The following is a 19,692-nucleotide window of genomic DNA, read 5'->3' as shown; positions in this document are numbered from 1 at the left end:
ATCTGGCTTCTGTTCTCAGCAGAGTTTGTATGATTAAAGTAAGCACAGGTCACCACCTCCTCCATTTTCCTCTAGATGCGCCCCCTCCCCAAGTCCCCCATCTCATGGTGGCCTCTCCTTCACTTCAGGGCCCCCAGTGCTCCCTGCTCCTGTTGAAATATCTTCCAGACCCATAAATCATTTTAAATTAGCACCAGTTCTTGATAAATTAAAGGTCATCTCCCTCCTAGGGTAATATCATATCAATATGGATCAAAGTCTTAGCTAAAGAAGGAATGTCTAACTGTGGAATTTTAATTATAAGCCAGTGGAGTAGATAAGCAGCCAGGGCAGGCTATCCCAGTGCATCTAACCTCCCATTATACAGACCTGCACTGTCCAAAACAGTAGTCACTAGCTAGCCGCATGGAATGATTAAAATTTAATTAATTAAAAGTAAATAAAATTTAAAAATCCAGTTCTTTAGTCACACTGACCATGTTTCAAGTGCTAAATAACCTCATGTGTCTCCTGACTGACATATTGGACAGCGCAAATACTAAACATTTCCCTGATCAAAGCAAGTTCCATCAGACAGCACAGGTTTAGACAATTGCTTCCTTGGCCTATGCAGAGGTGGTCTACCCTTGCCCCAGTGCAGGGTTCCTCAACCCTGGCACCAGTGACATTTTGGACTGGATCCTTCTTCGTTGTGGGGGTTTGTCCTGTGCGTTGTACGATGTTTAGAAGCATCTCTGGCCTCTATCCCCTACATGCTAATAACACCTTCCATCCAGTTGTGATCATCAAAAATGTCTCTAGATATTGCCAAATGTCCCCTAGGGGACAAGACTGCTCCCAGTTGAGAACCACGCTGATGTCTTGGGGTCAGAGATGACAGCTTGTAAGCACGCTCATAAGCAAGATAGGTTCAGGGAGGTGTGAGGTCTTGGAGGACGGAGACTCTGCAGGGGCAGACCATGCACGTTTCACGTGCTCTGGAAACATTACAGATGGGAAGAATTTCAGAGTGACGTTTATAGCCAAGAAAGACATCCTTCCCCGGGTCTTGGGAATTCCCTTGATGCTAAAGTGTCACGTGTGTCAAAGCTCCGCAGAACTTCAGGGAGGGCTGTAAATCAAAGGCAGGCAGAGAAAAGGCCCAAGGGGCAGGTGGTGGGGTGAGTAAACTTACCCCAGCATGGGCGAACGGGGTTGCCCCCACTTCACTCGGAGATTTCCAGCCTGGTGTGCTAAGCCCCCTGCTCCCGAAGTGGCCGTTCGTGCACTGAGTGGCCATGACTGCCTCAGCAGCAGCCTGTCAGCTGTAAATCCTAATCCCGGGCCGGGTCTCGCTTCCCAGGACCGAAGTCATAAAGATGCTTGCCCTTGCAAGGCTCTTTGACATGCGCGAGGCCGCATCTGTAGGCTTGTCTCAGGGCCCTCTCCAGAGCTTAGCACGGGCGAGGCTTTAAGTGCCGAGCGTTCCTCCCGACTGTGATGTCACGCCTGTGCCTCGCCGTGGAATTCTGAAGCAAGACATGGGAGATTGAATCCAAAGATTGGGGGACTTAAAAGTCTTAAACAAGCAAATGTTTTCCATTATTTAAGATTTTAAGGAAACCAAATTCTGAAATATTTATGGCCACAGCCTGCTTTGTGGGTTGTCAACGACCTCTTCCCTTTCAGGAGACATCTCACGGGATCGGGGTGGCGGGGGGAGCCCTTGCCTGCCGCCCCCACCCCGGGGGCCAGTAACTCACAGCAGAGCTGAGTCAACCATTCGCCGGGCAGACTGGGGGAGTTTCTCCCCCACACACTTCTAGCTGAAATGAGCGAAACCAAACTCAGGAGAAGTCCAGGCGTACATGGAAGGCAAAGCAGAGAACAAGGACCGCCCTGCTGGCTGCGTACTTGCGTTTGGGGTTCAGCTCAAGTTGCTTTTCTGTTTGGAGGGACGATGTCAATCCTCTCATAAGTAAATGAAGACAATGATTCAGCCGCTCTGTCAACATGGAGAGAAAAGAGAGAAGCTGGCAAAATGCTTTGTGTACTTTAGCCTGGGGTGGGGGTGAGTTACACACTGTCTGCTGCTGTGACCTCTGCTCCTGCCTTTCGCCCAGGGCCTATCAGAACTAACCGGCTCCAGCTGGAAGTTCTGCCCGGTGGCCTGGCACCATAGGAAGCTGGCCGGTGTGATTTGAGCCCTCTTTCTAGAGTCTAAATAATGCTTTACATGTGCCCATCCTTACACTCAGTGTTTCTCGGTGGGGATGCTTTCAGCACTTGGGGTGGGGTGACTCGATTACGTGAGTGTCTCTGGCTTACAGCAGGGCATTTAGCATCCCCAACTTCTGGGCACAAAATGCTAGTGGTGTCTACCTTCAGTCATCGTCACAACCAGCCACCCCCTAACCACCCTCATTTCCCCATAACAGTTGGTGGCTGGCATTCCCCACACTAAGCACCTTGCAAGCTTATTGCTTTAGAATCCAGAATATTATTAGCAAGACCCATGGAGTATTTAGGTAGCCGACTTATCCTTTATTTATTTTACCAGCTGATTCTGCAGACCTCAGATCTGAAGCCCACTTTGACAGATCTGCGGAGGGGTGTTGACTGCCCCGTTTCTTCCCCTAGAGTGAAATGGTATGAGTGGGAAACGGGAGAAGAGAGTGACCAGCTGCTCAGTCATTCTGTTCCTGCTCCCTGTTGATCTCCTAAGGCTGTGAATACACGCTATGACGACTCTCTCCCAGGTGTGGAGCGGGAGGCCCTAAGTTGGGAGCAAATTGGCCCCAGGGCAAAGGATTTCTTTTCCCGCTGTGGGAACTTTGGCCAGATGCCCTGAGGTAAGGGGATCCCCTCCCCAACTAACATCCTCACACAGCTTCCCTGCCTAGACGCCCATGAACAGCCAGCAGCGTCAGGTCCTAGCCGCCCCTCTTTTATTTTCCATCTTCTCTCTCTCTCTGTATTTCACAGAGGGAGGCACTAAAGTTATCAGGTGATCAGAGAAAGAGCTGGAGAGGAGCGGACAGATCATCCAATCAAGTAGTTTTCAATCTACCGGTCTCTGTTGATTATGAAGACACCAGAGGGCTCCACGAGCTATTATTTTCAAAAAGTGGTGTCAGAACTCTTTCATTTCCTGTAAATAAGACTCACAGGTATATTAAAATATCAAGGTCTTTTTTCCCCTTCCTTTTGCCTAAGACTGCATTAACGTGGTGCGGTAACTGATTATTTCGTGCTGATTAAAAATGCTGATTGACAGAAGGTCTATTCATATATGACTCAGCATCACTTGACATGATCCTCCTGAAAACATGGAGTTTGTGGGGAGAATTAGAGAAGCGGCCCTTCATGGAAAAAGGCTGGGGAGACTGAGGTTGTCTCTTTCTTGAAAGGAAGTTGAGGCCCAGAGATATTCAGTGACTTGCTGAAGGTTAGACAGCTAGTTGGTATCCTAGAACTATGGTGACCATGCCACACCAGGACCATCCCTGTGTGTGCGTGTTCTCAATAGGACTCTCTCTCATCCTCACAAGAGCTCCAGTTCGGATAATAAATGATTTGATCACCCTACCTAAAACCCAGATCTCTTTAACTGTCAATTTATCACTTTCCCCACCTCACAACCCTTCCTCTTTCTCTTTTTTATGGTTCTCAAAACTTTTCCCCCTATCTGATTCCATTTCTTATGTTTTCGTAACTCCATCATCCTCAAAATTTGGGTGGCTGTAAATTACAACTCCAAGTCCAGACAGCCAGCACTATGGGGCCTGTGGTTCTTAAGTGGACGAAGAAGCAAGACATCCCAGGAACAGGATCACTGGGCCCCACGCAAGCCCTCAGCCTTGACCAAGACTTGTGGAGTCACCCACGTTCTCCCTCATCCTCAGTGACCAAGGCTGGAGGCAGATAGGGGCAGGGGAGCTAGTCAATTTCTGTGATTTAAAAAAAAAAAAATGAATCCATGCTGAATTCAAAAGAAATTCAATATAAAACATCACTCATTAGGCTATGAAAGTCCAGTATGTCCAGATGACTCAAGCATGGTGTTCATATTCTTGAGCAATACTCTAAAATCCTTCATGAACAATGAAAGTTAAATATAACCGAGAAAGTGTTTCTCATAACAAAATAAAATCCCTTTTCCTTGTCTGCCCCATGGGGCCAAAAATACCAGCGTCTTTAATTGGTACGTTGGTACCACCCTCAAGAATTTCCTACGTGCCGTAAACGCACAGTGCAGCCTTGGTGGGTTCCTCCGGCGGGCTGTGACCAGGAGCTGGGAGAAGCCTGGTTCTGCAGCTGCGCTTGGTTTCTTTACCACTTTTAATTTGCAGCAGAACTAAATATCTGAGTAACAAGGCCTTCTGATACCAAAGCTCGGTGAACATTGGTTCCACATAGAGCTGGGAGAGAAAAGAGGCTTTGATGGAAGGAACTTTGCTACACCGTTTAATTGAGAGGCCGCTGTACAGACAAGTCTGTCTTTCTAATGAGCGCTCTTCCTGACAGCCTTGTAAATACCTCATCACCGACTTCATTTTTTTTCACGGTGAAAAACACAGGCTCTGGGTTTCTACAGTGAGGGAAGCTATGTGATCTGAGGGTAGATCTTACTCAACCCTTCCTCAGCCTCAGTTTCCCCAACTGTAAAATGAGGATCCCAGTGCCCTCCTCATAGATACTAACTGTGTTGACCAGAAGAAGGAAGACAGTGGTGCCTGTGAAGCGCTCAGCCTGGGGCCTGGGTCAGAGAGCTGCCCTGTGGTTATGTAATAAACGCTTCTGAGATCAGCTCTATGACAAGCGTTGTGCAAAGCTGTGGGGCTTCAAAGATGAAGAAGATAAAGATTCTGATTTGAAGTCCTTATATCCTAAGGGGCATGGCAACTGTACACAAATACACGGGGATACGATGCGGCCTGGGAAGGACAGACTACTGACCCTGTGCTGCGTTTGGAAGAAGGGATAAAAATTCTCCAGGCAGAGAAGGTGAAAAGGCTTTCCAAGACTGTGAGGTTAAGGAACCCTGTACCTGGGTGAGCAGGAAAAGATAATACGACTTTTGTTCCGGTACCAGCCCAAGTTTTACAGAATAGATTATGACCGATTTGAACAGGTGAAACAAAGCTGGTTGTTTGTAAGGTTTAGTCTCCTTTCACCCAGCCAAGCAAGCAGAGCTGGGGGCACTGTGACATCAGGAAGCTCGTTAGGTAAATAGAGCCCATTTCCCTGAGATCCAAGCCATCTGCTCTTCCCTCGCCGGGGGCTTGGCCTGGATCTGCCCAGAGCTCTGCTTGGTGGCGGCGCCACCCATGATGAGCTGCTCTTTAAAGTACCTTCTAAATTCCTTCTCCCCTGCACAAAAAGATTTTTGCATAAAAAGTTTCAACATAACCTTAAAACTCAACGTTTCTAGAAGACGCCTTTGGAAATGTCCACAGTGTTAGGCTTCCTACCCCGCAAGCTGATTGCCATCTACCACTGACACCTCACAAAAAAACAGTGACCTTGGCAGAGAAGGGTCACAGAGCTGAGAAGGACGGGTGAGTTCTTTCAGCGCACTCAAATGTTTCAGCTGGCTGGGCCCAGATTTCAAGAGCTATGGCCATGGTAGTTCAGGTCAACGAAAGTGATCGTTTCAGAAATCTCCCTGGGGAAAAACTGGCAAGGAGTGAGGAAGTGGGACCACAAGCAAAAAAGTACACACTGCTGAGAATGAAGTCGGATAGAGGGTAAGTTGGATCAGTCCCACCGGGGAGCTTGGAGTTGGTCCCTGCCGCATCCCAAGGCTGTGCCTAAGGGGCAACACAGGAGCTGGGGCCTTGATATCCCCCATTCTGCCGGTCATTGGTTCAGTGCTGCTTCCCAGGGACGTCGGTTCCCGGGCACTGTCTGTGCACACAGGCTAATGGATTCCTACAGCCCGAGGACGGTCCACTGTGGCTGCAGGAAAAGCAAAATCATACAGCCAGGGCCCGATGCAAAATGAAAATGTGAGAGCTCTTTTTTAAAAAGCAGGAGGAAGGTGCCACTAGAGGTACTAAAATAAAGCCTTTTTCTTTCTTCCACAGTTTCTTTCTTCACTTGTCATGTTGTTTTTTTTTTTAATGACACCATTGAATGCTACTCTAAGTAAAGGCAAATTAAAATTTTAAATTGTTAGCATAAATTTTCCCCTTTCATCACTATATCGTGCGATGCCTGTTTTAAATGCAAATATAAGAGCATTTAACTCATATGCTAATAGCCAAAATTACACAATTTGCATGTTTCATTCTTACCCTAACAGTGGAAAGGCTATTCAAAACCAACTCATCTGCTTTTATTTCGTTTCTTGATGCATGCACATTTTACCAAGTCCCTACCTTTAGCTTGCTGATGAGTAAGGAAGGATTAAGAGGAAAAAAACTATGGGTTAAAAAAAAACCCAAAAACTATGGGTGGCCTTATCTTTCCCTTTCCTTCTCTGTCATCATTTTCATCATCAGTCAAGTCATCAGCTCGTGCAGGGAAGTAACAAGAGTAAGAAAACATGATAGGGCTCTTTGGTCGTCCGTGTTTCTTAGAAAACCACTACCTTTCTGGGTTAGAAGTAAGTTTTGGTTCAGATGGAAAATGTGGCTTCTTGGGGCTGTTGGCACCCCTCCCCCTCCCCAGCTAACTCAGCTGTAGACAAAACACACTTACCTTGTACTCGCTTTGAGTCTCTGCGAACTCCCACACATTGAGGGTGCCCTGGAATGCGTGCTACGGCCAGCATTCTGTAAGGATGGGGCAGTAAGAAAGGGCAGACGCACAGACCGTATGCATCTCTTCTGTTCTTGTACATGCTCTGTTGTCCCATCAGAATTCACTTACAAAATACAATTTCAAAGGAAAAACGTTTCAGAAGTTTAAGATGGTGTCAGCAGAGCATTAAACTGAGTGCGGGGACCTTCTGACCATGGAGTCCTGGTGACCACACAGGTCACACGCCATGATGCTGGCCCTGCACACAGGAGGGCAGTGGGCATGAAAGCGGTAAAGAGGTCCCAAGGGATGTGGGTGAAGTCCTGAGAAAGAAACTGGGAAGCCAGCTCTGCACACGGAGTCTGTGCAGGAGCCCAGGGCACCCAAAGCTCATCCTCAGAGCTCAAGCCATCCCAGGAAAGAGGTGACAAGAAGAGACAGTGAAGTCCTGAGAAAGAAACTGGGAAGCCAGCTCTGCACACAGAGTCTGTGCAGGAGCCCAGGGCACCCAAAGCTCATCCTCAGAGCTCAAGCCATGCCAGGAAAGAGGTGACAAGAAGAGACAGGGGACCAAGTGGAGGGAGAAAGCCAGAGAGCTGGTTAACCAAACACTGATGTGGAAGCTTTGGGGAAGATCCATGAAGTGCAGCCAAGAATCATAGCAGGAAGTAAGATGCTAGCAAAGGATCGTCGTAAACCAACAGCCTTTTGGATCAGATCCCAGTCCTGAGCACCCTCCACGACATCCCTCCCTCTAAGCCCAGAAGCCCCACTCCATGTGCCTGGACATGGCTCCTTAGAGGGGCAAACCCTATTGAATCACACGGCCCCCCAGTCCCTTCTTAGTGCTCTACCCTCCTGGTAAAAAAACGAGACCATTGCCTCCTCCCTCTCCTGCAGAGAGCCACACTTCTGCTTTTCCAAAGCTCTAGGAATGCCTGCCCTGATTGTTTCATTGTGGGAACAAATAGGACTGGCTACATTGAACACGTGAAGTGGGAAGAGGTTAGTGGCGGTCTGCCAGCTTGCCGGACACTGGGTCCCCTTGTGCAACGCAGCAGCAGGAGGCTGTGACTCGGGAGGTTTTGAACCACCCGGAGGCCTCCTTCCATCACCCAGGACTCAGTCTCCCGCGCTCACTTGGAGCGTGGGTTCTCAGCCTCGGCGCTGTTCACATTGTGAGCCAGGTAATTCTCTGTTATGGGAAACTGTCCTCTGCACTGGCTGCAGGATGTTCAGCAGCATCCCTGGCCTCTGCCCACTAGATGCCATAGAACCCCCAGTTATGAGCATCAAAAATGTCTCCAGACTTTGCCCGCTGTCCCCTGGAGGACGTAATCGCCCTTGGTGAGAATCAGTGACTTAGAGCGTGTGCGTCCCTGCTCTACGCCTGTAGAAGACACTGCTTTTACCCTCTGCCCTTAGCCGGATGTATTATTCCATTTTTGTATTAGCTTGGGTCTGCTTTTCCGAAAGCATCTCTTTATCACCTTGCCTTCCTTGTAGCACTGTATCCCCCTGTCCTGGGTGTGTTAGGCTTTGGTGGGTAGTCAAGCCACTTGGTGAGTATCTCCATGCTCGTTGTCCATCCAAAAAGAGTTGTATGTGCCTTTGAAAATTGCTACAAAATATATATACATCCTGAGGCCTACGAAGATTTTCATTAGTTGACCATCTCCTTTCTATCTCTCTTAGAGTCCTGGGTACTGAAATCCAGCAAGAGCTCAGTATTTGCCATCCTTGTCCAATGTATTATCTCACTGAGTCCTCTGAGAGAAAAAATTCAGTCCTATAAAATAGCATATCCATGTTTTCAGGTGAGGAAGTGAGGCTGGGAGGGAATAAATGACTTGCCCAAGACCATCCAGATAGTAGATGGATTTGAACTCAGGTTTTTGGGCTGCAAATCAGAGACCATCTTACTCCTATTGATGCTTCTCAACCTTACTGCATGAGAGAATCACCCAGGGGTGTTTGTGAGCAATGCAGGTTCCCAAGCCTCCCCTGCAGAGACTCAGGGGGTAGGTCTCCACCAGGCCTCCAGAACTGGGATGATAAAGGAGTGTTTCCAGTGAGTCTGATGCGGGCGGCCTGTGCATGTCACCTGAGAAACACTGAACTCCCTCCTGCTCCATTAGGCCGTGATTTCTGGTGAGCTGCTGCAGGTGGGGTGAGGGGAGAGGAGTAGACAGGGGAAAGGCTGGGAGAGATTAAAAGCACCCTGGGTTCCTCCCACATCCCCGCAGGCTTGGCCAGGTGTCTGCCTGGCAATACTGTGTCCAAAAATCCAGTCCCCGCTGGATGCCCCTTGACTTCACCTGTTTCTCTGCAGCCAAAGAGCATTTGAATGGCTGGCGGGTTCCCCCAGCTCTGGCCTCAGGTGCCAGGACCCAGGCCACAGTCAGCCTACCTGCCACTAATCCACAAGGCACTTCATCAGCTCAGCCGGGTTAGAATTCGCCCCAGAATATTGCATCTGTTTGTCCACAGATACTTTCAGAACTCCTTGGCCTTCCCAGGAGACTTTTCCTGGAATCTTTGCCTGCCCTGGCTTGATCATGAAAAGCCTGGATCAGCCCGGAAGTTGGATGTCTGCTCACTTGGGCTTTCAAATAGTCTGGGAAAGGAAGGGGTCCAAGACATCTTGGTATGATGTGTTTCCAGCAAAAAAATATTAGCCCAACATAATAAGAATAATATTTGGTGCACTCAGTTCCCAGTAGAATTCAGCAAATAAAGCAGGAGATCTCCTGAGATTCAGATCTAGTTTAAGGGAAAATAATGACCGAGGCAGGCTTGAGTTTCAGACTTGGGTTTCTCCCAGTTCCCTCAAGAGACCAAAGAGAAAACCTGCAGAGAAACACAAAACGCTGCTCATTGTACCTGCGACTTGTTTGCAGGCAATTGTGTGTCTGCCCTAAAAACCCCGCTGGGTTCACCACCCTTTGAAATCAGTCTGCGATGTAGCATACCCAGCTCTTCACCCACCCTGTGGGCAGGGTTTGCCGTCCGAGTCACGACTTCAGGGGTTGCCCTTCTCTTCTTAAATCATGGCTGCTGGTGGCTTTAGCTTTTATTTGGTGAGCTGCAGCTCATCTAGCACGACTGTTGTCTTTAACTGTTCTTCCCCCAGCCTGTCTTTTCCAGAAAGCCAAACCCTATTCATGACTATGCCTCCAGTCCTTTGGACCATTCAGAAGTTAGGCTGTCAGCTCACTGAGTTAGAACCGGGGAGGGCAGAGGTTCAGAGAAGACAGGCCTATCATTCATGGGGTTTACACATCTCCTCCGTCCTGGGGAGGTGGGGCACTGGGTCCTATGTTCACTGTCATTATGTGTGTTGTAATCCCAGAGTTGGCCGTACACATGGACTGCATGTAACCCAAGGGCATGCGTTCCAAGAGGTCTTCTCAAGTATGAGAGTTTTCTCTTTGATGTTGGAGGAAATCTGAGCCGTACTGCATGAGCATGATCTGCGCCTTGACCCAGTGAAGGGCAGATAAAGAGCTGACATCTCTGAGGACAGCCTCACTGCCTTCTCAGGTGGGGGATCACAGGCAAGACGTGAGCAGGCCACCTCATAATGAGAAAGATGGTCTCTGCTGCGGGGAGGATGTTTCACCAGACCAACCATCCCCCGCTCAGACGACACAGCCGCCATGGTGGTCCACTACCTTCAAGGCTCACCAGATACCTTGACTCTTGGCAGGGGCTGCCTCAGACCATATTCTGGTTATTAGAAGGGGATTTTTTTTGACTCAATACAGTGTCATTCTGTCTTTTTAAGTCATGAGAGTGGGCAGTCCAGGTGAGAAAATTTGGGAGGACAGCACAAATCCATATTTCCTGTTAGAAACACAAAGTCTATCAAATGTCGTTCTGTTGGTAGCCGTAAGCTTCACCCGTCCAAAGGAAGTGGGTATCCGTGCCATGTCTGTGGGACAGGGAGCAGTAACAGAAGGCTGGATGGCGTCCATCTGATAGATCAGGAGGTGGGTAGGCGTCAGGGCATCTGATTGGTTCTTGGATGATGAGGTGTGTGGTCATCATTTCCTTGGAATGACAGACAAATGGACCCTCCCACTTGTGACTTAAACCTTGGAGGCCAGAGCTGCTACTCGGGCAGGCCAGTCCCTGGGACCTGGCTTGATGGATTTAGCAAAATAAAAATATAGGCCACCCAGTTAAGTTCGAATTTCAGATAAACAGCAAACAAGTTTTTGTATGGTTTAGTGTATAATTCTAGTATGCAAGTTATTTGTTGTTTCTCTGGAATTCAGATTTAACTAGGTGTCCCGTTTTTATCTGCCGGCACTGCCTGGGGCAGTGCCGCAAGCCCGGAAGTTGCTGCTTCAGGCCTTCTCGTCAATAATGAGGCTGAGTAATCCTCCTTTTCAAGGAAAAGTGCAAGTTAAGATGACTTACCTTAGTGTGAGTTTTGAGTCACTCTTTTCTCTCTCTCAGACGTGTAACATTTTCAGCATGCTTTCCACTGTGGAATATGAGGCATAGTAGACTTTGTCCCCAGGGAAGGAACGTCCAGTCTCACTCCTATAAAGCTTCATGGAGTTGTGGGTTCCCCTCGCTCATCCAGGAGAAGGCTGTCTCTGGCTGAGGTGGCCATAGCTGGAGATGGTAGAGGTTCTAGGTCTGCCGTGATTCCTGCCCCTTAGGGGCGACTCAGACACAACCCCGTCTGTGGCCAGAGCTGTGCCCGGTTCACGAGTGTCAGTGTTTCTCCTGCTCAGGGGAAAGCAGTGTCAGGTATTTTCTTTACCAGGAATAATCAACAGATTCCATTAAAGCAAAGGTATCATTTTTGTTAAGAGCCATTGATTCCTCTCTCTCCCCTTTCCTTCCTTTTTTCCGTCCTTCTTTTTTCTCTCCCTCTCTTCTCTCTCTCTTTCTGTCCCTCTCTATCTCCCTCTCTCACTTTGTTTTGAATGGTTGACAACACACTGTATGGCATTGCTTAAAACCTCTTAAGAGATATATGGCAAAGCCTCCTTCCTACTCTCATCTTCTAGCTAAGCTCCCCCCCACAGCTCCCTGCCCCCCACACAGTCATAGACACAAGTGAACTACTGCTCTTCGTTTGTTTGTCTCACTTTCCAGAGTCCTTTTTCAATGTATATATAGAAGCAAATTTGAATAGATGTCCGTATCCCTCAATGATAGCCCGTCTCGCACCATGCTCTTTTCTAAGACCTTGTTCACCCTTTTTCACAGCATCACAGTACTTACTCCAGTTGTGTGGATTTGTATAATTTATTTAGCCCGTTCTGCGTTAATAGAAATGTAGACTGTTTCTGATATTTTGCTCTCATCAACAATGCTTTACCAAGTAACCTTCCACAATGTCTTTTTTGTACCTATCCAATTATGTATATCTGTGTACTTCTTTTTTCACCTGTACAAGCGTATCTGTAACATACATTCCTGCAAATGGCCTTGCTGTGGCAACAGGTAGATACATGTGTGATCCTGGTGGATTCAGACACATCACCTGTCATAGGCCACATTTCCTTCAGTCCCTTTTGTGACAAGTTCCTGAGGCTTTCTTGGGATGAGGTAGGGGTTAGAGAGTATGGTGGTTGTTCGGTGAGAACACTGGGTGCCCCATCCCACTGTTCCCAGCTGTTGCCATTGAAATTCTTATACAACCTAAGAAGGGAAAGTTTTTATTTATTTTTTTTATTATAACTAAATAAATTAGGACTCTTTTGGCTGCAAGTAATAAAACACAGTTCAAGTCAGCTCAGCTGGGGGTGGGGTAGTGAGAGAGGAAGAGAGGTGGTCATTGTAAGGACAGGATATATCTCATGGTACCAGAGGCAAAGATGCAGCCATGCTCCCAAGTTCACACTTGGAGAAGGATTGTGTGAGTGACTCAGTGTGTGTGTGAAGGACTTTGACTCTGAACTTAGGTCAGGCATCTACGCCAGGTCTAGGCAGCTGTGAACAGAAAAGCATCATGTTGTCCAAACTGAAATCTGGAGCTGACCACTCGGTGAGAGCAGAGCGACTGGGCAGATACTCCAAATGGCATCTGCTACAACCATAAATAAAGTGATTTCTCTTTGTCACTGTAATATTACAACAAAAAAGATTATAGAAATAGAGCAGACACAAAATGAATCTTAAGCACACAATAACTCTCTCATTTAAATCCCCCTAATCGTTTCTGAGGTTACCATATCACTAAGGCAAAAATGAATTGGGTGTGAGCTGGACAGATTCTCACCTCTGCTGCTGTTTCTGTTCAGCAGGTAGTTTCCTAAAAACTGGGTTATCAGAGAAGCATTTTAGAGTAAAATTTTTTAAAAATTAAAACTTTTTTTTAAAACAAAAGCTTCTCTTCCATGAGTATCAAAAGAAAGAAAGAAAGAAAGAAAGAAAGAAAGAAAGAAAGAAAGAAAGAAAGAAAGAAAGAAAGAAAGAAGGAAAGAAAGAAAGAAAGAAAGAAAGAAAGAAAGAAAGAAAGAAAGAAAGAAAGAAAGAAAGAAAGAAAGAAAGAAAGAAAGAAAGAAAGAAACCATAGATTTCAGGGCTGGGCTATAGAGCATATTTCAAAGTGATGTGTGATGTCACTTTAGGAGAGTGAACTGTTTCTCTTTCAACCTAAAGACAAAATGGCAAGGGAGAAAGCAGCCAAGTCTCTGAGTAATCTGATTGAGGGTTCAATTTTCTAAGTATGACCTTACGCTAGCAACAGCTCCTAAGTAACAAGAAAACAAGCCAAACTAGGAAGTCCCGCTTCTACAAGACAAGAAACTCCAAGACAGCAAAGTCTGAAGGCGAATTCTAATTACATCAGGAATGAGTCATCAATGCCATCAGAGATTACAGGCGGCTAAACAGTCACCCACCCTCTCCCTACATTCTTGAAGCACGTAGGCTCTCATGAACCTCATCCATCCCATCCCACGCCTTCCCTTCACTCTCCCTTCCTTTCTTATTTCCTCTTTTTCCCCTTTTCTTTTCCATGCTGTGCTGTATTAGTGAGGATTCTGCATAGAAACAGAAGCAATAACATGGTGGTATATACATATGATTTATTGTAAGGAAGTGGCTCATGGAATCGTAGAGATGGGCAAGTCCTAAGATCTGCAGGGTGAGTAGCCATGCTGGAGACTGAGGAGAGCCAATGATCTAACCCAGTCCCAGTCTGAAGACCCGAGAACTAGGAGAACTGATGGTGTAGTCTGAAGCAGGTCCAAAAGCTCACGGGCCCAGTAACAGCCAATGTCTCACTTGAGTCAAGAAGCAGCAAAATGCCAGTGTCCCAGTTCAAAGACACTCAGGCAGCAGGAATTTTCTCCTACTCAGGGAGAGTCAGTCTTTTTGCTCTATTCAGGCCTTCAACTGATTGGATAGGGCTCACCCACAATAGGGAGGGCAATCTGCTTTACTCAGTCTACTTATTTAAATCATATAACTGTTAATCTTATCCAAAAACACTCTCACAGGAACACCCAGAATAGTATTTGATCAAATATCTGGGCACCCCTTGGCCCAGTCAAGATGACACATATAATAACCTTCATAGATTCCTTTCTGTTCTCTTGTGCACTGGCCACATGGGCCTAAGACCACAATCTCTCATGTCATCACTTCTGTATCCCATTTCCTCTCTTGTCTTTATGGTAATGTTTCTAGAAAGAGAAATCTAGACTCACTATCTGAAATTTTTCACCTCTCATTCATTGTTCAACTCAGTGGCATTTGGCTTCTGTCCCCATCATTCCACTGAAATTAATTTCCTTAAGAACATCCATAATCTAATTGTCAAATTCTTTCTTCTCTTGATTTCTGTAACAACACAGCATCCTGAATTTCCTACCTCTCAGCCCCTCCCCTCTGTGGTATCCTCAGGGGCCCACAATCTTCCTTTCTTACTTTATAAGCTGTGTCCACTGGTGTCATGTATTCCCTTGCTTTAACTACCAGCTATAAGCTCATGACTCAGAATCTGTATTTTCAACATGCACCTCTCTCTGAATCCCAGACTCAAGTATGTAACCGCTCACGAATTCTCTCCTCACGTGACATTCCTCACATGAAACTGGAACTCAACATGTCACATTAAATTCATCATTTTCTTAAGTACCTCTTTATTCTTTTTTTTTTTTTTAATTGAAGTACGGTCAGTTACAATGTGCCAATTTCTGGTGTACAGCATAATGTCCCAGTCATGCATATATATACAAATATTCATTTTCATATTCTTTTTCATTAAAGGGTATTACAAGATACTGAATGTGGTTCCTACATCTTTATTCTTAATTTTAAATTACCTCTTTCTCCTAATGAGACTATCGCCCACCCGATCTCCTAAGCTTCTACCTGGGAGACACTTATGACAGACACTCCCTCTCCCTTGCCTTCTAATTCCCATCAGTTACTGTGCCCTATCCGTTCTACTTCCTAAATACCCACTTCCCCTCCTTCCCATCGTCTCTGTCATGGCCTTAATCCAGATTCTTCACTCCTCATCTAGACTCTAGCACAGCTTTGTCACAGATTTCTTTCCACCACCATCCCAGCTGCCTTTCCAACTCATCCACTAAATTCAGTGTGATTTTTGTGACAAGGAAATATGGTCAAGTTACTTCCCAGTTAAAACTTTTCCAAGTCTTTCCCATTGTTTTGAGGATGAACTGTGAAGACAGTGGGAGCAGTCCAGGAGAGAGGCAGTGGCAACTGAGATGGAGAGATGGGGGAGGGAGGAGGGAGCTGGAGGTGCTAAGGAGCTAGAAAGGACAAGATCCCATTACTGATTAGATGTGGGGACTGGGAATAATGGGAGAGCTAAAGAAAATGCTCCATTTCTGACTTGGATGATCGAGTGATCATGGCCTAGTCCTTTGAGACTGAGGACCGAGACTGCCTTTCCCCATGGACAACAGCAAGTTGAGTTACCCGGGTGGGGCACCACGTCTGGGAAAACAAGGCCTGCAGGAAACCTGACGGTCTGGGCAAAGATGAGTCAGAGCCTGATCAAGAAGAAGAAATAAAAATGAATACCAGATGGGAGAAGGAGGCAGCTGAAAGTACCTATACAGAGTCAGCATCTAAGAACTCTGGAGGAGTGGAAGGTGTAGCGAACAGTGTGCTCTCTTCTGCCAGGAGGTTCCTAAGAATCTACTGGCAAAGACCAGGAAAAGAACCAGGGCCATGCGCTCAGCAAGACATTACCTAAGTGCAAAAGGGTTTAAAGGACTTATAACTCTGACTTATATCCTCATTTATTTTGAGACCGTTGCCATTCCCTTTTTCTTGGTCAGGGTTTTGGCTGTAGTTTGGAGTATCTTGCTGTTTGCAGAAAATTTGAAAACATGAATTATTCTGTTGCTCTGCCTCCAGGGTGCACATGTGGTTGTGCACAGAGATGAGCTAATGGACAGCTCTTGTCCTCTCGTTCTCTTTACTGAGTCTTAACTAAAACAAAGGAGAGGCTTGTTTGGGAGATCTTCAAAAACATACCTGAACATTTCCAATTCACTTAAAAGCCAGTATTCTCCAGGAATCGTTCTGAAAGAACCAAGGTCATTTGAATATCTAAACACTAACAATATTTAAGCTGGTTAAATTGAGCCAAAATCACCCAATTTGGCTGTTTAGCCAAATTCAAGCATGAATCCTCATGGAAAAACAGATATACCATAACTAAGAAGAAGTTTTCATAGGTTACCTGGTTAGAATTCTGAATGGGACCCAAGAGAAGGTTGAAGAACACAGTCTTTCTGCCAAAGAGCAGCGAAAAAATCTGATTTTTTGCTCTGCAAGTAGGTGGCTGATGGCCTGCTGAATGAAGAGTTTAACTGTGTCCTTCTGTCTTAGTGACCTACCAAAATAAATCGCAAATCCCAGCATGGTAGAAGGGCTCCATCATCAGCTGGCAAGCAGCATCTCAGCAAGGCTCCACAGCCTAGGCGACTAAAATTTTACTAAGGAAGACAAGTTAGTAAGTGTGTAGTTTCAAGAGGCCCCTAGTTCAGGCACTGTCAGTGGCCCGACAGTGAACAGCCAGGCGGCTCTGCTGGTTGATGAGTCCTGGGCCCCGAGTTGCCCTCAGAGCCATAAAAGGGGCCCAGGTGGTTTCAGCCCCTGGGCTCTGCCCCTCGTCCTCTTGGTGTTGTCCTTTAGGAAACATTGCCTGGCCCCATGATGGGGGTCTTTCTGACACCTTTACCCATAAATCTGACCCAGGTTAAGCCCCCTCCCCTCAGGAAACTACCCAGGTGGCGAAAGAGTAACCAGAGAAATGCATCAATGTATGATGTTCACTACCGATAAATGTGCACCTCCTGTGCCTTTTAATTAAATAGCACTACGTTTTCACCATTGTCTCCGAGGCCTTATCGCAAAGGCACAAGCAAAGTGGAAAAGCCATACTGTGTGACAGGGCTAGAGACAGAGAGTCAGAGACAGAGAGAAAGAGGAAGAGAGATACTCTCTTTGGTCAATAATACCTTCCCTGGTATCCCACCAATTATATGTCCAAATGATAACCTAAATAAGACGCAGAATTGAGGACACATTTTCATCTGAGCCCTTCATCTCGCACATGTGGAAAATGGGGCCTAGAAATGGCCGAGGTCCCCTGATTTCAGGCCGCTGCCCTTCCTGCCATGATCATCCTACCACATTCCAGTTGCGTATGGCCAAATGAGAAATGAAAATGGCTGGAGAACCTGGCTTATCTTGGTAACTACCCATGTGCCTTCCTATCAAGGACCTTAAATATAAGGATCAGATACCAGACATGGGAAATACCCAAGGAGAAATGGGGAAAATGTAGACTCAGTGGTCCACTGATCTCAGTGTGGGAAATGAAATGGATCGCCAGGAAACCAGGAGCTTAGGCAGACTGTCCTGAGGGAGCCATAAGAGCTGCCTTCCTCAATTGAATACCCCATCCCACAGAAATAGTCATCCTAGAGCAGAAGCCATTTTCACCCATGCCGAGGTCAAGAGCGCTGCCCCTCTTCCGGATTCTGCCACCTTTCCGGATTCCTCTCCACACATGCCTTCCTTTAGAAAGAAGTTCTTTCTCTTTCCTACCACAAGAATGCTCACAGAGCTCCAGGGAAAGGGTCTACTTCATCATACGTCCTCATTCAACAAACATTTATTGAGCAACTACTTTGTGCTGGGTACTGCAGTAGGCCCTGTGGGAACAAAGATGGAACAGACGCAGTCATACTTCTTAAGGGCTTATCATCTGAAGGTCCTATCTGCATGCAAGTGCTCGCTTGCACATGGGTCCAACAACCCCACGTGGACAGTGAGAATATTTCTAAAACCTCAAATCCTAACATATGGTCCAAAAAAAATTGCTTTTCTAATCTGTGACTGTTCTATATGAATGTCTTCAAAAGGCTTAAAAATTAAATTGCTTTTGTAAGTCCTTTAACAAATTTCCTTTACTGAAAAGAAAAATTTTATTAAATAAGGCTTTTTTTTGAGAAAAATCTGTGCTATATGTTCATCAAACCCATTATGTTTTAAGCTGTAAAACCTTGTAATCATAGGCTATTGCCATTTGAAAGGATCCGAGATATCACCTAGCCCAGCAGATTTATATTTTTTATTTTAATTTTTAAACAATGAAACTTCTTAAAAGTCAAATATTACCAAAAGTTCCCAACTATAAAACAGTGAAAACTGGACCTGGTTTTGTCAAAGGAGAGATGGAGAGCTCAGAGCCCTCTCTCCTAAACTCCCTCTCCCATCCGGCCACCTCTGCTCCCACAGAGTTTGGAATTGCAAATGGCACTTCACAAAAGTGACTATCCAACTACTCTTCATGTCCCTAAGGGGGACACTGAGGTCCAAAGAGAGTATAACCTCATTGTTAACAAACTATGTATGCAGGAATTCTTATCTCCAAATAGAGCTTGTCTTATAATAGAATAAGGTCACATTCTGAGATACTGGGGGTTAGGACTTCAACATATGAATTGGGGATCGAGGGGGAAGGACACAGTTTTACCCATAGCACTACGTCCTGCCCTGTTTAGAAGAAGGCCTTGGTCAAGCCAAGGAAGTCCCTGACACCAGGCCCTTAAGGGAAAGACATGACCCTGCTTGACCACTGCTGGAAAGAAATCAGGAGAGAGAGCAGGTGCATAAAGAGATATTCCTGAGAAGGCAAGAGAGGATGGCCCAGAGGTCAGGTGGAGGGATCAGCTTGAGCACAAGGAGAGACACTTCCTTTATTGTCACAAGGAGGCATGAAGGAGAAAGGGATGAGGAAGGGTTAAAGTTAAGGGAGTTGCTTCAGATGGCCCCAGCTTTCTTTGTGAAGCAGGAAGAGAGATCGCCTATTGAGGGTGACAGTAGAGTTTGGGGTTGGGACTCAGTAGATGGACAGAAAATAAAACCAGAGCCATAAGGAGAGCAGAGAAAGTTTGAAACAACCCTGTGCATAACAGACAACAGCCAGCTCTGTCTTGAATAGGCATGCACTGCATTATTACAGAAGAAGATCTGTTATCACTGTACTAGAAAAATGCAAGAGTGGGAGGTAAGCTGACCAGGGGACCAGAGGAGGGCTGCCTGACAGTAACAAGGGCCCAGATGGCGTTGGTGACCTTAAGTTTATAGTGGCACCATCTGCAGGGTGTGAGGTTTTTCCAGCAATGCTCAACAGCTGGGAGATGGATGTAGAGAAAGTAAACAGCTGAGTTCATCCAGGGCTGGGCCTTGCCCAGGCAGGTGCACTAAAAGAACAAAGGGGCAAAGAGGCTAAGGGTGTTGGCAAGAAGGTGAAGTGAGGAAGCTCAGGGGCCCAAGTAGGTGGGAAAGGAAGTGGGCAGTGAGCAGACTGCATATTTCTGCTGAAGAGCCTTACACACGTCTCTTGCTTCCTGTTGACCAGAGCGCGTGGTTATGGCTGCCTCCTGGAGGAAGAGATGCTGTCAGATGCGGCACAATAATGAGCTGTATGCTGATGGGCTC

The 19,692-nt window shown here is 46.4% G+C and overlaps 1 protein-coding gene and 1 long non-coding RNA gene across 5 annotated transcripts in view; one reads left to right on the top strand and one right to left on the bottom strand.

Moving 5' to 3' along the window:
* LOC123614067 (uncharacterized) overlaps positions 1–12,868 on the bottom strand; it is a 30,467-nt gene extending 17,599 nt beyond the window's left edge. For 2 of the 4 annotated variants that reach the window (XR_012500961.1, XR_012500960.1), the window contains exons 1-3: positions 11,152–12,868; positions 6,685–6,758; positions 1,175–1,984 (exon numbers count right to left, since the gene is read on the bottom strand). This is a non-coding gene — a long non-coding RNA (uncharacterized LOC123614067). The remainder of the gene's footprint in view (positions 1–1,174; positions 1,985–6,684; positions 6,759–11,151) is intronic. The other 2 variants (XR_012500962.1, XR_006721541.2) reach the window with 2 other exon arrangements.
* Positions 1–19,692, top strand: part of NEDD9 (neural precursor cell expressed, developmentally down-regulated 9) — a 167,061-nt gene that overhangs the window by 37,730 nt on the left and 109,639 nt on the right. The gene's annotated exons all lie outside the window — the stretch shown is intronic.

This window comes from Camelus bactrianus, chromosome 20, assembly GCF_048773025.1.
Source record: "Camelus bactrianus isolate YW-2024 breed Bactrian camel chromosome 20, ASM4877302v1, whole genome shotgun sequence".
Lineage (NCBI taxonomy): Eukaryota > Metazoa > Chordata > Mammalia > Artiodactyla > Camelidae > Camelus > Camelus bactrianus.
Note: the sequence above shows the minus strand (reverse complement) of the source record. Positions and strands in the feature narration are given on the sequence as shown.